Source organism: Salmo salar, chromosome 05, assembly GCF_965601325.2.
Source record: "Salmo salar chromosome 05, fSalSal1, whole genome shotgun sequence".
Classification (NCBI taxonomy): Eukaryota; Metazoa; Chordata; class Actinopteri; order Salmoniformes; family Salmonidae; genus Salmo; species Salmo salar.
The window spans coordinates 87,492,349-87,511,473 of NC_138295.1; the positions used below are offsets into that span (position 1 = coordinate 87,492,349).

A 19,125-nucleotide genomic window follows, 5' to 3' on the forward strand; every position below is an offset into this window, starting at 1 on the left:
TGTTACCTCTCTCTATCTATGTTACCTCTCTCTATGTTACCTCTCTCTAACTATGTTACCTCTCTCTATCTATGTTACCTCTCTCTATCTATGTTACCTCTATCTATGTTACCTCTCTCTAACTATGTTACCTCTCTCTATCTATGTTACCTCTCTCTATCTATGTTACCTCTCTCTATCTATGTTACCTCTCTCTATGTTACCTCTCTCTATCTATGTTACCTCTCTCTAACTATGTTACCTCTCTCTATGTTACCTCTCTCTAACTATGTTACCTCTCTCTATCTATGTTACCTCTCTCTATGTTACCTCTCTCTAACTATGTTAACTCTATCTATGTTACCTCTCTCTATGTTACCTCTCTCTAACTATGTTACCTCTCTCTAACTATGTTACCTCTCTCTAACTATGTTACCTCTCTCTAACTATGTTACCTCTATCTATGTTACCTCTCTCTAACTATGTTACCTCTCTCTATCTATGTTACCTCTATCTATGTTACCTCTCTCTATCTATGTTACCTCTCTCTATCTATGTTACCTCTCTCTAACTATGTTACCTCTCTCTAACTATGTTACCTCTCTCTAACTATGTTACCTCTCTCTAACTATGTTTCTCTCTCTATCTATGTTACCTCTCTCTAACTATGTTACCTCTAACTATGTTACCTCTCTCTATCTATGTTACCTCTATCTATGTTACCTCTCTCTATCTATGTTACCTCTCTCTATCTATGTTACCTCTAACTATGTTACCTCTCTCTAACTATGTTACCTCTCTCTAACTATGTTACCTCTCTCTAACTATGTTTCTCTCTCTATCTATGTTACCTCTCTCTAACTATGTTACCTCTCTCTAACTATGTTACCTCTCTCTAACTATGTTACCTCTCTCTATCTATGTTACCTCTCTCTATCTATGTTACCTCTCTCTAACTATGTTACCTCTCTCTATCTATGTTACCTCTCTCTAACTATGTTACCTCTCTCTATCTATGTTACCTCTCTCTAACTATGTTACCTCTCTCTATCTATGTTACCTCTCTCTAACTATGTTACCTCTCTCTAACTATGTTACCTCTCTCTAACTATGTTACCTCTCTCTAACTATGTTACCTCTCTCTATCTATGTTACCTCTATCTATGTTACCTCTCTCTAACTATGTTACCTCTATCTATGTTACCTCTCTCTCTATGTTACCTCTCTCTAACTATGTTACCTCTCTCTAAATATGTTACCTCTGTCTATCTATGTTATCTCTCTCTAACTATGTTACCTCTCTCTAACAATGTTACCTCTCTCTAACTATGTTACCTCTATCTATGTTACCTCTCTCTATCTATGTTACCTCTCTCTATCTATGTTACCTCTCTCTATGTTACCTCTCTCTAACTATGTTACCTCTATCTATGTTACCTCTCTCTAACTATGTTACCTCTCTCTATCTATGTTACCTCTATCTATGTTACCTCTCTCTATCTATGTTACCTCTCTCTATCTATGTTACCTCTCTCTATCTATGTTACCTCTCTCTAACTATGTTACCTCTCTCTAACTATGTTACCTCTCTCTAACTATGTTACCTCTCTCTATCTATGTTACCTCTCTCTAACTATGTTACCTCTCTCTAACTATGTTACCTCTCTCTAACTATGTTACCTCTCTCTATCTATCTATGTTACCTCTCTCTAACTATGTTACCTCTCTCTATCTATGTTACCTCTATCTATGTTACCTCTCTCTAACTATGTTACCTCTAACTATGTTACCTCTCTCTATCTATGTTACCTCTCTCTAACTATGTTACCTCTATCTATGTTACCTCTCTCTAACTATGTTACCTCTAACTATGTTACCTCTCTATATCTATGTTACCTCTCTCTAACTATGTTACCTCTCTCTAACTATGTTACCTCTATCTATGTTACCTCTCTCTAACTATGTTACCTCTCTCTATCTATGTTACCTCTATCTATGTTACCTCTCTCTATCTATGTTACCTCTCTCTATCTATGTTACCTCTCTCTATCTATGTTACCTCTCTCTAACTATGTTACCTCTCTCTAACTATGTTACCTCTCTCTAACTATGTTACCTCTCTCTAACTATGTTACCTCTCTCTATCTATGTTACCTCTCTCTAACTATGTTACCTCTCTCTAACTATGTTACCTCTCTCTAACTATGTTACCTCTCTCTATCTATCTATGTTACCTCTCTCTAACTATGTTACCTCTCTCTATCTATGTTACCTCTATCTATGTTACCTCTCTCTAACTATGTTACCTCTAACTATGTTACCTCTCTCTATCTATGTTACCTCTCTCTAACTATGTTACCTCTATCTATGTTACCTCTCTCTAACTATGTTACCTCTAACTATGTTACCTCTCTATATCTATGTTACCTCTCTCTAACTATGTTACCTCTCTCTAACTATGTTACCTCTCTCTAACTATGTTACCTCTCTCTAACTATGTTACCTCTCTCTATCTATGTTACCTCTCTCTAACTATGTTACCTCTCTCTAACTATGTTACCTCTCTCTATCTATCTATGTTACCTCTCTCTAACTATGTTACCTCTCTCTATCTATGTTACCTCTCTCTCTCTATGTTACCTGTCTCTAACTATGTTACCTCTCTCTAACTATGTTACCTCTCTCTAACTATGTTACCTCTCTCTAACTATGTTACCTCTCTCTAACTATGTTACCTCTCTCTAACTATGTTACCTCTATCTATGTTACCTCTCTCTAACTATGTAACCTCTCTCTAACTATGTTACCTCTCTCTAACTATGTTACCTCTCTCTATGTTACCTCTCTCTAACTATGTTACCTCTCTCTAACTATGTTACCTCTCTCTAACTATGTTACCTCTCTCTAACTATGTTACCTCTATCTATGTTACCTCTCTCTAACTATGTTACCTCTCTCTATCTATGTTACCTCTCTCTAACTATGTTACCTCTCTCTATGTTACCTCTCTCTATCTATGTTACCTCTCTCTATCTATGTTACCTCTATCTATGTTACCTCTCTCTATCTATGTTACCTCTCTCTATCTATGTTACCTCTAACTATGTTACCTCTCTCTAACTATGTTACCTCTCTCTAACTATGTTACCTCTCTCTATCTATGTTACCTCTCTCTATCTATGTTACCTCTCTCTAACTATGTTACCTCTCTCTATCTATGTTACCTCTCTCTAACTATGTTACCTCTCTCTATCTATGTTACCTCTCTCTATCTATCTATGTTACCTCTCTCTAACTATGTAACCTCTCTCTAACTATGTTACCTCTATCTATGTTACCTCTCTCTAACTATGTTACCTCTCTCTAACTATGTTACCTCTATCTATGTTACCTCTCTCTAACTATGTTACCTCTCTCTAACTATGTTACCTCTCTCTAACTATGTTACCTCTCTAACTATGTTACCTCTCTCTAACTATGTTACCTCTATCTATGTTACCTCTCTCTAACTATGTTACCTCTCTCTATCTATGTTACCTCTCTCTATCTATGTTACCTCTAACTATGTTACCTCTCTCTAACTATGTAACCTCTCTCTATCTATGTTACCTCTCTCTATCTATGTTACCTCTCTCTAACTATGTTACCTCTCTCTATCTATGTTACCTCTATCTATGTTACCTCTCTAACTATGTTACCTCTCTCTAACTATGTTACCTCTATCTATGTTACCTCTCTCTAACTATGTTACCTCTCTCTATCTATGTTACCTCTCTCTATCTATGTTACCTCTAACTATGTTACCTCTCTCTAACTATGTTACCTCTAACTATGTTACCTCTCTATATCTATGTTACCTCTCTCTAACTATGTTACCTCTCTCTAACTATGTTACCTCTCTCTAACTATGTTACCTCTCTCTAACTATGTTAGCTCTCTCTAACTATGTTACCTCTCTCTAACTATGTTACCTCTATCTATGTTACCTCTCTCTATCTATGTTACCTCTCTCTATCTATGTTACCTCTCTCTATGTTACCTCTCTCTAACTATGTTACCTCTAACTATGTTACCTCTCTATATCTATGTTATCTCTCTCTAACTATGTTACCTCTCTCTAACTATGTTACCTCTCTCTAACTATGTTACCTCTCTCTATCTATGTTACCTCTAACTATGTTACCTCTCTCTATCTATGTTACCTCTATCTATGTTACCTCTCTCTATCTATGTTACCTCTCTCTAACTATGTTACCTCTCTCTATCTATGTTACCTCTCTCTAACTATGTTACCTCTCTCTAACTATGTAACCTCTCTCTAACTATGTTACCTCTCTCTATCTATGTTACCTCTCTCTAACTATGTTACCTCTCTCTAACTATGTTACCTCTCTCTAACTATGTTACCTCTCTCTAACTATGTTACCTCTCTCTATCTATGTTACCTCTATCTATGTTACCTCTCTCTAACTATGTTACCTCTATCTATGTTACCTCTCTCTCTATGTTACCTCTCTCTAACTATGTTACCTCTATCTATGTTACCTCTCTCTAACTATGTTACCTCTCTCTATCTATGTTACCTCTAACTATGTTACCTCTCTCTAACTATGTTACCTCTCTCTAACTATGTTACCTCTCTCTATCTATGTTACCTCTCTCTATCTATGTTACCTCTCTCTAACTATGTTACCTCTCTCTATCTATGTTACCTCTCTCTAACTATGTTACCTCTCTCTATCTATGTTACCTCTCTCTATCTATCTATGTTACCTCTCTCTAACTATGTAACCTCTCTCTAACTATGTTACCTCTCTCTAACTATGTTACCTCTCTCTAACTATGTTACCTCTATCTATGTTACCTCTCTCTAACTATGTTACCTCTCTCTAACTATGTTACCTCTATCTATGTTACCTCTCTCTAACTATGTTACCTCTCTCTAACTATGTTACCTCTCTCTAACTATGTTACCTCTCTAACTATGTTACCTCTCTCTAACTATGTTACCTCTATCTATGTTATCTCTCTCTAACTATGTTACCTCTCTCTATCTATGTTACCTCTCTCTATCTATGTTACCTCTAACTATGTTACCTCTAACTATGTAACCTCTCTCTATCTATGTTACCTCTCTCTATCTATGTTACCTCTCTCTAACTATGTTACCTCTCTCTATCTATGTTACCTCTATCTATGTTACCTCTCTAACTATGTTACCTCTCTCTAACTATGTTACCTCTCTCTATCTATGTTACCTCTAACTATGTTACCTCTCTCTATCTATGTTACCTCTCTCTATCTATGTTACCTCTCTCTAACTATGTTACCTCTAACTATGTTACCTCTCTATATCTATGTTACCTCTCTCTAACTATGTTACCTCTCTCTAACTATGTTACCTCTCTCTAACTATGTTACCTCTCTCTAACTATGTTAGCTCTCTCTAACTATGTTACCTCTCTCTAACTATGTTACCTCTATCTATGTTACCTCTCTCTATCTATGTTACCTCTCTCTATCTATGTTACCTCTCTCTATGTTACCTCTCTCTAACTATGTTACCTCTAACTATGTTACCTCTCTATATCTATGTTACCTCTCTCTAACTATGTTACCTCTCTCTAACTATGTTACCTCTCTCTAACTATGTTACCTCTCTCTATCTATGTTACCTCTAACTATGTTACCTCTCTCTATCTATGTTACCTCTATCTATGTTACCTCTCTCTATCTATGTTACCTCTCTCTAACTATGTTACCTCTCTCTATCTATGTTACCTCTCTCTAACTATGTTACCTCTCTCTAACTATGTAACCTCTCTCTAACTATGTTACCTCTCTCTATCTATGTTACCTCTCTCTAACTATGTTACCTCTCTCTAACTATGTTACCTCTCTCTAACTATGTTACCTCTCTCTAACTATGTTACCTCTCTCTATCTATGTTACCTCTATTTATGTTACCTCTCTCTAACTATGTTACCTCTATCTATGTTACCTCTCTCTCTATGTTACCTCTCTCTAACTATGTTACCTCTATCTATGTTACCTCTCTCTAACTATGTTACCTCTCTCTATCTATGTTACCTCTCTCTATCTATGTTACCTCTAACTATGTTACCTCTCTCTAACTATGTAACCTCTCTCTATCTATGTTACCTCTCTCTATCTATGTTACCTCTCTCTAACTATGTTACCTCTCTCTATCTATGTTACCTCTATCTATGTTACCTCTCTAACTATGTTACCTCTCTCTAACTATGTTACCTCTATCTATGTTACCTCTCTCTAACTATGTTACCTCTCTCTAACTATGTTACCTCTCTCTATCTATGTTACCTCTCTCTAACTATGTTACCTCTCTCTATCTATGTTACCTCTCTCTATGTTACCTCTCTCTAACTATGTTACCTCTATCTATGTTACCTCTCTCTAACTATGTTCTCTCTCTCTATCTATGTTACCTCTATCTATGTTACCTCTCTCTATCTATGTTACCTCTCTCTATCTATGTTACCTCTCTCTATCTATGTTACCTCTCTCTAACTATGTTACCTCTCTCTAACTATGTTACCTCTCTCTATCTATGTTACCTCTCTCTAACTATGTTACCTCTCTCTAACTATGTTACCTCTCTCTATCTATCTATGTTACCTCTCTCTAACTATGTTACCTCTCTCTATCTATGTTACCTCTATCTATGTTACCTCTCTCTAACTATGTTACCTCGAACTATGTTACCTCTCTCTATCTATGTTACCTCTCTCTAACTATGTTACCTCTATCTATGTTACCTCTCTCTAACTATGTTACCTCTAACTATGTTACCTCTCTATATCTATGTTACCTCTCTCTAACTATGTTACCGCTCTCTAACTATGTTACCTCTCTCTAACTATGTTACCTCTCTCTAACTATGTTACCTCTATCTATGTTACCTCTCTCTATCTATGTTACCTCTCTCTATCTATGTTACCTCTCTCTATGTTACCTCTCTCTAACTATGTTACCTCTATCTATGTTACCTCTCTCTAACTATGTTACCTCTCTCTATCTATGTTACCTCTATCTATGTTACCTCTCTCTAACTATGTTACCTCTATCTATGTTACCTCTCTCTAACTATGTAACCTCTCTCTAACTATGTTACCTCTCTCTAACTATGTTACCTCTCTCTCTCTATGTTACCTGTCTCTAACTATGTTACCTCTCTCTAACTATGTTACCTCTCTCTAACTATGTTACCTCTCTCTAACTATGTTACCTCTCTCTAACTATGTTACCTCTATCTATGTTACCTCTCTCTAACTATGTAACCTCTCTCTAACTATGTTACCTCTCTCTAACTATGTTACCTCTCTCTATGTTACCTCTCTCTAACTATGTTACCTCTCTCTAACTATGTTACCTCTCTCTAACTATGTTACCTCTATCTATGTTACCTCTCTCTAACTATGTTACCTCTCTCTATCTATGTTACCTCTCTCTAACTATGTTACCTCTCTCTATGTTACCTCTCTCTATCTATGTTACCTCTCTCTATCTATGTTACCTCTATCTATGTTACCTCTCTCTATCTATGTTACCTCTCTCTATCTATGTTACCTCTAACTATGTTACCTCTCTCTAACTATGTTACCTCTCTCTAACTATGTTACCTCTCTCTATCTATGTTACCTCTCTCTATCTATGTTACCTCTCTCTAACTATGTTACCTCTCTCTATCTATGTTACCTCTCTCTAACTATGTTACCTCTCTCTATCTATGTTACCTCTCTCTATCTATCTATGTTACCTCTCTCTAACTATGTAACCTCTCTCTAACTATGTTACCTCTCTCTAACTATGTTACCTCTCTCTATCTATGTTACCTCTCTCTAACTATGTTACCTCTCTCTAACTATGTTACCTCTATCTATGTTATCTCTCTCTAACTATGTTACCTCTCTCTAACTATGTTACCTCTCTCTAACTATGTTACCTCTCTAACTATGTTACCTCTCTCTAACTATGTTACCTCTATCTATGTTACCTCTCTCTAACTATGTTACCTCTCTCTATCTATGTTACCTCTCTCTATCTATGTTACCTCTAACTATGTTACCTCTCTCTAACTATGTAACCTCTCTCTATCTATGTTACCTCTCTCTATCTATGTTACCTCTCTCTAACTATGTTACCTCTCTCTATCTATGTTACCTCTATCTATGTTACCTCTCTAACTATGTTACCTCTCTCTAACTATGTTACCTCTATCTATGTTACCTCTCTCTAACTATGTTACCTCTCTCTATCTATGTTACCTCTCTCTATCTATGTTACCTCTAACTATGTTACCTCTCTCTAACTATGTTACCTCTAACTATGTTACCTCTCTATATCTATGTTACCTCTCTCTAACTATGTTACCTCTCTCTAACTATGTTACCTCTCTCTAACTATGTTACCTCTCTCTAACTATGTTACCTCTCTCTAACTATGTTACCTCTCTCTAACTATGTTACCTCTCTCTAACTATGTTACCTCTATCTATGTTACCTCTCTCTATCTATGTTACCTCTCTCTATCTATGTTACCTCTAACTATGTTACCTCTCTCTATCTATGTTACCTCTCTCTATCTATGTTACCTCTAACTATGTTACCTCTCTCTATCTATGTTACCTCTCTCTATCTATGTTACCTCTAACTATGTTACCTCTCTCTATCTATGTTACCTCTATCTATGTTACCTCTCTCTAACTATGTTACCTCTATCTATGTTACCTCTCTCTCTCTATGTTACCTCTCTCTAACTATGTTACCTCTCTCTATCTATGTTACCTCTCTCTATCTATGTTACCTCTCTCTCTCTATGTTACCTCTCTCTAACTATGTTACCTCTCTCTAACTATGTTACCTCTATCTATGTTACCTCTCTCTAACTATGTTACCTCTCTCTAACTATGTTACCTCTCTCTAACTATGTTACCTCTCTAACTATGTTACCTCTCTCTAACTATGTTATCTCTATCTATGTTACCTCTCTCTAACTATGTTACCTCTCTCTATCTATGTTACCTCTCTCTATCTATGTTACCTCTAACTATGTTACCTCTCTCTAACTATGTAACCTCTCTCTATCTATGTTACCTCTCTCTATCTATGTTACCTCTCTCTAACTATGTTACCTCTCTCTATCTATGTTACCTCTATCTATGTTACCTCTCTAACTATGTTACCTCTCTCTAACTATGTTACCTCTATCTATGTTACCTCTCTCTAACTATGTTACCTCTCTCTAACTATGTTACCTCTCTCTATCTATGTTACCTCTCTCTAACTATGTTACCTCTCTCTATCTATGTTACCTCTATCTATGTTACCTCTCTCTAACTATGTTACCTCTAACTATGTTACCTCTCTCTATCTATGTTACCTCTCTCTATCTATGTTACCTCTCTCTATCTATGTTACCTCTATCTATGTTACCTCTCTCTAACTATGTTACCTCTATCTATGTTACCTCTCTCTCTCTATGTTACCTCTCTCTAACTATGTTACCTCTCTCTATCTATGTTACCTCTCTCTATCTATGTTACCTCTCTCTCTCTATGTTACCTGTCTCTAACTATGTTACCTCTCTCTAACTATGTTACCTCTCTCTAACTATGTTACCTCTATCTATGTTACCTCTCTCTAACTATGTAACCTCTCTCTAACTATGTTACCTCTCTCTAACTATGTTACCTCTCTCTAACTATGTTACCTCTCTCTAACTATGTTACCTCTCTCTAACTATGTTACCTCTCTCTATCTATGTTACCTCTATTTATGTTACCTCTCTCTAACTATGTTACCTCTATCTATGTTACCTCTCTCTCTATGTTACCTCTCTCTAACTATGTTACCTCTATCTATGTTACCTCTCTCTAACTATGTTACCTCTCTCTATCTATGTTACCTCTCTCTATCTATGTTACCTCTAACTATGTTACCTCTCTCTAACTATGTAACCTCTCTCTATCTATGTTACCTCTCTCTATCTATGTTACCTCTCTCTAACTATGTTACCTCTCTCTATCTATGTTACCTCTATCTATGTTACCTCTCTAACTATGTTACCTCTCTCTAACTATGTTACCTCTATCTATGTTACCTCTCTCTAACTATGTTACCTCTCTCTAACTATGTTACCTCTCTCTATCTATGTTACCTCTCTCTAACTATGTTACCTCTCTCTATCTATGTTACCTCTCTCTATGTTACCTCTCTCTAACTATGTTACCTCTATCTATGTTACCTCTCTCTAACTATGTTCTCTCTCTCTATCTATGTTACCTCTATCTATGTTACCTCTCTCTATCTATGTTACCTCTCTCTATCTATGTTACCTCTCTCTATCTATGTTACCTCTCTCTAACTATGTTACCTCTCTCTAACTATGTTACCTCTCTCTATCTATGTTACCTCTCTCTAACTATGTTACCTCTCTCTAACTATGTTACCTCTCTCTATCTATCTATGTTACCTCTCTCTAACTATGTTACCTCTCTCTATCTATGTTACCTCTATCTATGTTACCTCTCTCTAACTATGTTACCTCGAACTATGTTACCTCTCTCTATCTATGTTACCTCTCTCTAACTATGTTACCTCTATCTATGTTACCTCTCTCTAACTATGTTACCTCTAACTATGTTACCTCTCTATATCTATGTTACCTCTCTCTAACTATGTTACCTCTCTCTAACTATGTTACCTCTCTCTAACTATGTTACCTCTCTCTAACTATGTTACCTCTATCTATGTTACCTCTCTCTATCTATGTTACCTCTCTCTATCTATGTTACCTCTCTCTATGTTACCTCTCTCTAACTATGTTACCTCTATCTATGTTACCTCTCTCTAACTATGTTACCTCTCTCTATCTATGTTACCTCTATCTATGTTACCTCTCTCTAACTATGTTACCTCTATCTATGTTACCTCTCTCTAACTATGTAACCTCTCTCTAACTATGTTACCTCTCTCTAACTATGTTACCTCTCTCTCTCTATGTTACCTGTCTCTAACTATGTTACCTCTCTCTAACTATGTTACCTCTCTCTAACTATGTTACCTCTCTCTAACTATGTTACCTCTCTCTAACTATGTTACCTCTATCTATGTTACCTCTCTCTAACTATGTAACCTCTCTCTAACTATGTTACCTCTCTCTAACTATGTTACCTCTCTCTATGTTACCTCTCTCTAACTATGTTACCTCTCTCTAACTATGTTACCTCTCTCTAACTATGTTACCTCTATCTATGTTACCTCTCTCTAACTATGTTACCTCTCTCTATCTATGTTACCTCTCTCTAACTATGTTACCTCTCTCTATGTTACCTCTCTCTATCTATGTTACCTCTCTCTATCTATGTTACCTCTATCTATGTTACCTCTCTCTATCTATGTTACCTCTCTCTATCTATGTTACCTCTAACTATGTTACCTCTCTCTAACTATGTTACCTCTCTCTAACTATGTTACCTCTCTCTATCTATGTTACCTCTCTCTATCTATGTTACCTCTCTCTAACTATGTTACCTCTCTCTATCTATGTTACCTCTCTCTAACTATGTTACCTCTCTCTATCTATGTTACCTCTCTCTATCTATCTATGTTACCTCTCTCTAACTATGTAACCTCTCTCTAACTATGTTACCTCTCTCTAACTATGTTACCTCTCTCTATCTATGTTACCTCTCTCTAACTATGTTACCTCTCTCTAACTATGTTACCTCTATCTATGTTATCTCTCTCTAACTATGTTACCTCTCTCTAACTATGTTACCTCTCTCTAACTATGTTACCTCTCTAACTATGTTACCTCTCTCTAACTATGTTACCTCTATCTATGTTACCTCTCTCTAACTATGTTACCTCTCTCTATCTATGTTACCTCTCTCTATCTATGTTACCTCTAACTATGTTACCTCTCTCTAACTATGTAACCTCTCTCTATCTATGTTACCTCTCTCTATCTATGTTACCTCTCTCTAACTATGTTACCTCTCTCTATCTATGTTACCTCTATCTATGTTACCTCTCTAACTATGTTACCTCTCTCTAACTATGTTACCTCTATCTATGTTACCTCTCTCTAACTATGTTACCTCTCTCTATCTATGTTACCTCTCTCTATCTATGTTACCTCTAACTATGTTACCTCTCTCTAACTATGTTACCTCTAACTATGTTACCTCTCTATATCTATGTTACCTCTCTCTAACTATGTTACCTCTCTCTAACTATGTTACCTCTCTCTAACTATGTTACCTCTCTCTAACTATGTTACCTCTCTCTAACTATGTTACCTCTCTCTAACTATGTTACCTCTCTCTAACTATGTTACCTCTATCTATGTTACCTCTCTCTATCTATGTTACCTCTCTCTATCTATGTTACCTCTAACTATGTTACCTCTCTCTATCTATGTTACCTCTCTCTATCTATGTTACCTCTAACTATGTTACCTCTCTCTATCTATGTTACCTCTCTCTATCTATGTTACCTCTAACTATGTTACCTCTCTCTATCTATGTTACCTCTATCTATGTTACCTCTCTCTAACTATGTTACCTCTATCTATGTTACCTCTCTCTCTCTATGTTACCTCTCTCTAACTATGTTACCTCTCTCTATCTATGTTACCTCTCTCTATCTATGTTACCTCTCTCTCTCTATGTTACCTCTCTCTAACTATGTTACCTCTCTCTAACTATGTTACCTCTATCTATGTTACCTCTCTCTAACTATGTTACCTCTCTCTAACTATGTTACCTCTCTCTAACTATGTTACCTCTCTAACTATGTTACCTCTCTCTAACTATGTTATCTCTATCTATGTTACCTCTCTCTAACTATGTTACCTCTCTCTATCTATGTTACCTCTCTCTATCTATGTTACCTCTAACTATGTTACCTCTCTCTAACTATGTAACCTCTCTCTATCTATGTTACCTCTCTCTATCTATGTTACCTCTCTCTAACTATGTTACCTCTCTCTATCTATGTTACCTCTATCTATGTTACCTCTCTAACTATGTTACCTCTCTCTAACTATGTTACCTCTATCTATGTTACCTCTCTCTAACTATGTTACCTCTCTCTAACTATGTTACCTCTCTCTATCTATGTTACCTCTCTCTAACTATGTTACCTCTCTCTATCTATGTTACCTCTATCTATGTTACCTCTCTCTAACTATGTTACCTCTAACTATGTTACCTCTCTCTATCTATGTTACCTCTCTCTATCTATGTTACCTCTCTCTATCTATGTTACCTCTATCTATGTTACCTCTCTCTAACTATGTTACCTCTATCTATGTTACCTCTCTCTCTCTATGTTACCTCTCTCTAACTATGTTACCTCTCTCTATCTATGTTACCTCTCTCTATCTATGTTACCTCTCTCTCTCTATGTTACCTGTCTCTAACTATGTTACCTCTCTCTAACTATGTTACCTCTCTCTAACTATGTTACCTCTATCTATGTTACCTCTCTCTAACTATGTAACCTCTCTCTAACTATGTTACCTCTCTCTAACTATGTTACCTCTCTCTATGTTACCTTTCTCTAACTATGTTACCTCTCTCTAACTATGTTACCTCTCTCTAACTATGTTACCGCTCTCTAACTATGTTACCTCTATCTATGTTACCTCTCTCTAACTATGTTACCTCTCTCTATCTATGTTACCTCTCTCTATGTTACCTCTCTCTATCTATGTTACCTCTCTCTATCTATGTTACCTCTATCTATGTTACCTCTATCTATGTTACCTCTCTCTATCTATGTTACCTCTAACTATGTTACCTCTCTCTAACTATGTTACCTCTCTCTAACTATGTTACCTCTCTCTATCTATGTTACCTCTCTCTATCTATGTTACCTCTCTCTAACTATGTTACCTCTCTCTATCTATGTTACCTCTCTCTAACTATGTTACCTCTCTCTATCTATGTTACCTCTCTCTATCTATCTATGTTACCTCTCTCTAACTATGTAACCTCTCTCTAACTATGTTACCTCTCTCTAACTATGTTACCTCTCTCTATCTATGTTACCTCTCTCTAAGTATGTTACCTCTCTCTAACTATGTTACCTCTATCTATGTTACCTCTCTCTAACTATGTTTCCTCTCTCTAACTATGTTACCTCTCTCTAACTATGTTACCTCTCTAACTATGTTACCTCTCTCTAACTATGTTACCTCTATCTATGTTACCTCTCTCTAACTATGTTACCTCTCTCTATCTATGTTACCTCTCTCTATCTATGTTACCTCTAACTATGTTACCTCTCTCTAACAATGTAACCTCTCTCTATCTATGTTACCTCTCTCTATCTATGTTACCTCTCTCTAACTATGTTACCTCTCTCTATCTATGTTACCTCTATCTATGTTACCTCTCTAACTATGTTACCTCTCTCTAACTATGTTACCTCTATCTATGTTACCTCTCTCTAACTATGTTACCTCTCTCTATCTATGTTACCTCTCTCTATCTATGTTACCTCTAACTATGTTACCTCTCTCTAACTATGTAACCTCTATCTATCTATGTTACCTCTCTCTATCTATGTTACCTCTCTCTAACTATGTTACCTCTCTCTATGTTACCTCTCTCTAACTATGTTACCTCTCTCTATCTATGTTACCTCTCTCTATCTATGTTACCTCTAACTATGTTACCTCTCTCTAACTATGTTACCTCTCTCTATCTATGTTACCTCTCTCTATCTATGTTACCTCTAACTATGTTACCTCTCTCTAACTATGTAACCTCTATCTATCTATGTTACCTCTCTCTATCTATGTTACCTCTCTCTAACTATGTTACCTCTCTCTATGTTACCTCTCTCTATCTATGTTACCTCTCTCTAACTATGTTACCTCTCTCTATGTTACCTCTCTCTATCTATGTTACCTCTCTCTATCTATGTTACCTCTCTCTAACTATGTTACCTCTCTCTATCTATGTTACCTCTCTCTAACTATGTTACCTCTCTCTATCTATGTTACCTCTCTCTAACTGTTACCTCTCTCTATGTTACCTCTCTCTAACTATGTTACCTCTCTCTAACTATGTTACCTCTCTCTAACTATGTTACCTCTCTCTAACTATGTTACCTCTCTCTCTCATGTTCACTTTCAAGTTTTAATGCCACGTCCACAAGTACAGTGAAATGCCTTTTTTACAAGCTCTAAACACAACAATGCAGTAATCAATATCAATGTAGTACTAAAAATAACAAGGTAGAACAAAAACACAGGAGATATAAAAATAAGAAATAAAAAGAACAGGAGAAGGTAAGAAGCTATATACAGGGTCAGTTCAATACCATATTAACAATGTGCAGGGATACTGGAGTGATAGAGGTAGATATGTATAGGGGTAAGGTGACTATATACAGGGTCAGTTCAGTACCATATTAACAACGTGCAGGGATACTGGAGTGATAGAGGTAGATATGTATAGGGGTAAGGTGACTATATACAGGGTCAGTTCAATACCATATTAACAACGTGCAGAGATACTGGAGTGATAGAGGTAGATATGTATAGGGGTAAGGTGACTATATACAGGGTCAGTTCAGTACCATATTAACAACGTGCAGAGATACTGGAGTGATAGAGGTAGATATGTATAGGGGTAAGGTGACTATATACAGGGTCAGTTCAATACCATATTAACAATGTGCAGGGATACTGGAGTGATAGAGGTAGATATGTATAGGGGTAAGGTGACTATATACAGGGTCAGTTCAATACCATATTAACAATGTGCAGGGATACTGGAGTGATAGAGGTAGATATGTATAGGGGTAAGGTGACTATATACAGGGTCAGTTCAATACCATATTAACAATGTGCAGGGATACTGGAGTGATAGAGGTAGATATGTATAGGGGTAAGGTGACTATATACAGGGTCAGTTCAGTACCATATTAACAACGTGCAGAGATACTGGAGTGATAGAGGTAGATATGTATAGGGGTAAGGTGACTATATACAGGGTCAGTTCAATACCATATTAACAACGTGCAGAGATACTGGAGTGATAGAGGTAGATATGTATAGGGGTAAGGTGACTATATACAGGGTCAGTTCAGTACCATATTAACAACGTGCAGAGATACTGGAGTGATAGAGGTAGATATGTATAGGGGTAAGGTGACTATATACAGGGTCAGTACCATACCATATTAACAATGTGCAGGGATACTGGAGTGATAGAGGTAGATATGTATAGGGGTAAGGTGACTATATACAGGGTCAGTTCAATACCATATTAACAATGTGCAGGGATACTGGAGTGATAGAGGTAGATATGTATAGGGGTAAGGTGACTATATACAGGGTCAGTTCAATACCATATTAACAACGTGCAGAGATACTGGAGTGATAGAGGTAGATATGTATAGGGGTAAGGTGACTATATACAGGGTCAGTTCAATACCATATTAACAACGTGCAGAGATACTGGAGTGATGGAGGTAGATATGTATAGGGGTAAGGTGACTATATACAGGGTCAGTACCATATTAACAACGTGCAGAGATACTGGAGTGATAGAGGTAGATATGTATAGGGGTAAGGTGACTATATACAGGGTCAGTACCATATTAACAACGTGCAGAGATACTGGAGTGATAGAGGTAGATATGTATAGGGGTAAGGTGACTATATACAGGGTCAGTTCAATACCATATTAACAATGTACAGAGATACTGGAGTGATAGAGGTAGATATGTATAGGGGTAAGGTGACTATATACAGGGTCAGTTCAATACCATATTAACAATGTGCAGAGATACTGGAGTGATAGAGGTAGATATGTATAGGGGTAAGGTGACTATATACAGGGTCAGTTCAATACCATATTAACAATGTGCAGAGATACTGGAGTGATAGAGGTAGATATGTATAGGGGTAAGGTGACTATATACAGGGTCAGTACCATATTAACAATGTGCAGGGATACTGGAGTGATAGAGGTAGATATGTATAGGGGTAAGGTGACTATATACAGGGTCAGTTCAATACCATATTAACAATGTACAGGGATACTGGAGTGATAGAGGTAGATATGTATATGGGTAAGGTGACTATATACAGGGTCAGTACCATATTAACAATGTACAGGGATACTGGAGTGATAGAGGTAGATATGTATAGGGGTAAGGTGACTATATACAGGGTCAGTTCAATACCATATTAACAATGTACAGAGATACTGGAGTGATAGAGGTAGATATGTATAGGGGTAAGGTGACTATATACAGGGTCAGCTACCATATTAACAACGTGCAGAGATACTGGAGTGATAGAGGTAGATATGTATATGGGTAAGGTGACTATATACAGGGTCAGTTCAATACCATATTAACAATGTGCAGGGATACTGGAGTGATAGAGGTAGATATGTATAGGGGTAAGGTGACTATATACAGGGTCAGTTCAATACCATATTAACAATGTGCAGGGATACTGGAGTGATAGAGGTAGATATGTATAGGGGTAAGGTGACTATATACAGGGTCAGTCAATACCATATTAACAACGTGCAGAGATACTGGAGTGATAGAGGTAGATATGTATAGGGGTAAGGTGACTATATACAGGGTCAGTTCAATACCATATTAACAATGTGCAGGGATACTGGAGTGATAGAGGTAGATATGTATAGGGGTAAGGTGACTATATACAGGGTCAGTACCATATTAACAATGTGCAGGGATACTGGAGTGATAGAGGTAGATATGTATATGGGTAAGGTGACTATATACAGGGTCAGTTCAATACCATATTAACAATGTGCAGAGATACTGGAGTGATAGAGGTAGATATGTATAGGGGTAAGGTGACTATATACAGGGTCAGTTCAGTACCATATTAACAATGTGCAGGGATACTGGAGTGATAGAGGTAGATATGTATAGGGGTAAGGTGACTATATACAGGGTCAGTTCAATACCATATTAACAACGTGCAGAGATACTGGAGTGATAGAGGTAGATATGTATAGGGGTAAGGTGACTATATACAGGGTCAGTTCAGTACCATATTAACAACGTGCAGAGATACTGGAGTGATAGAGGTAGATATGTATAGGGGTAAGGTGACTATATACAGGGTCAGTTCAATACCATATTAACAACGTGCAGAGATACTGGAGTGATAGAGGTAGATATGTATAGGGGTAAGGTGACTATATACAGGGTCAGTTCAATACCATATTAACAATGTGCAGAGATACTGGAGTGATAGAGGTAGATATGTATAGGGGTAAGGTGACTATATACAGGGTCAGTTCAATACCATATTAACAACGTGCAGAGATACTGGAGTGATAGAGGTAGATATGTATAGGGGTAAGGTGACTATATACAGGGTCAGTTCAATACCATATTAACAATGTGCAGGGATACTGGAGTGATAGAGGTAGATATGTATAGGGGTAAGGTGACTATATACAGGGTCAGCATACCATATTAACAACGTGCAGAGATACTGGAGTGATAGAGGTAGATATGTATAGGGGTAAGGTGACTATATACAGGGTCAGTTCAGTACCATATTAACAATGTACAGAGATACTGGAGTGATAGAGGTAGATATGTATAGGGGTAAGGTGACTATATACAGGGTCAGTTCAATACCATATTAACAATGTGCAGGGATACTGGAGTGATAGAGGTAGATATGTATAGGGGTAAGGTGACTATATACAGGGTCAGTTCAGTACCATATTAACAACGTGCAGAGATACTGGAGTGATAGAGGTAGATATGTATAGGGGTAAGGTGACTATATACAGGGTCAGTTCAGTACCATATTAACAATGTGCAGGGATACTGGAGTGATAGAGGTAGATATGTATAGGGGTAAGGTGACTATATACAGGGTCAGTTCAGTACCATATTAACAATGTGCAGGGATACTGGAGTGATAGAGGTAGATATGTATAGGGGTAAGGTGACTATATACAGGGTCAGTTCAATACCATATTAACAACGTGCAGAGATACTGGAGTGATAGAGGTAGATATGTATAGGGGTAAGGTGACTATATACAGGGTCAGTTCAGTACCATATTAACAATGTGCAG

General features: G+C 36.9%; 1 protein-coding gene across 4 annotated transcripts in view; it reads right to left on the reverse strand.

Moving 5' to 3' along the window:
• LOC106592223 (kinesin-like protein KIF13A) overlaps positions 1–19,125 on the reverse strand; it is a 267,758-nt gene that overhangs the window by 186,877 nt on the left and 61,756 nt on the right. The gene's annotated exons all lie outside the window — the stretch shown is intronic.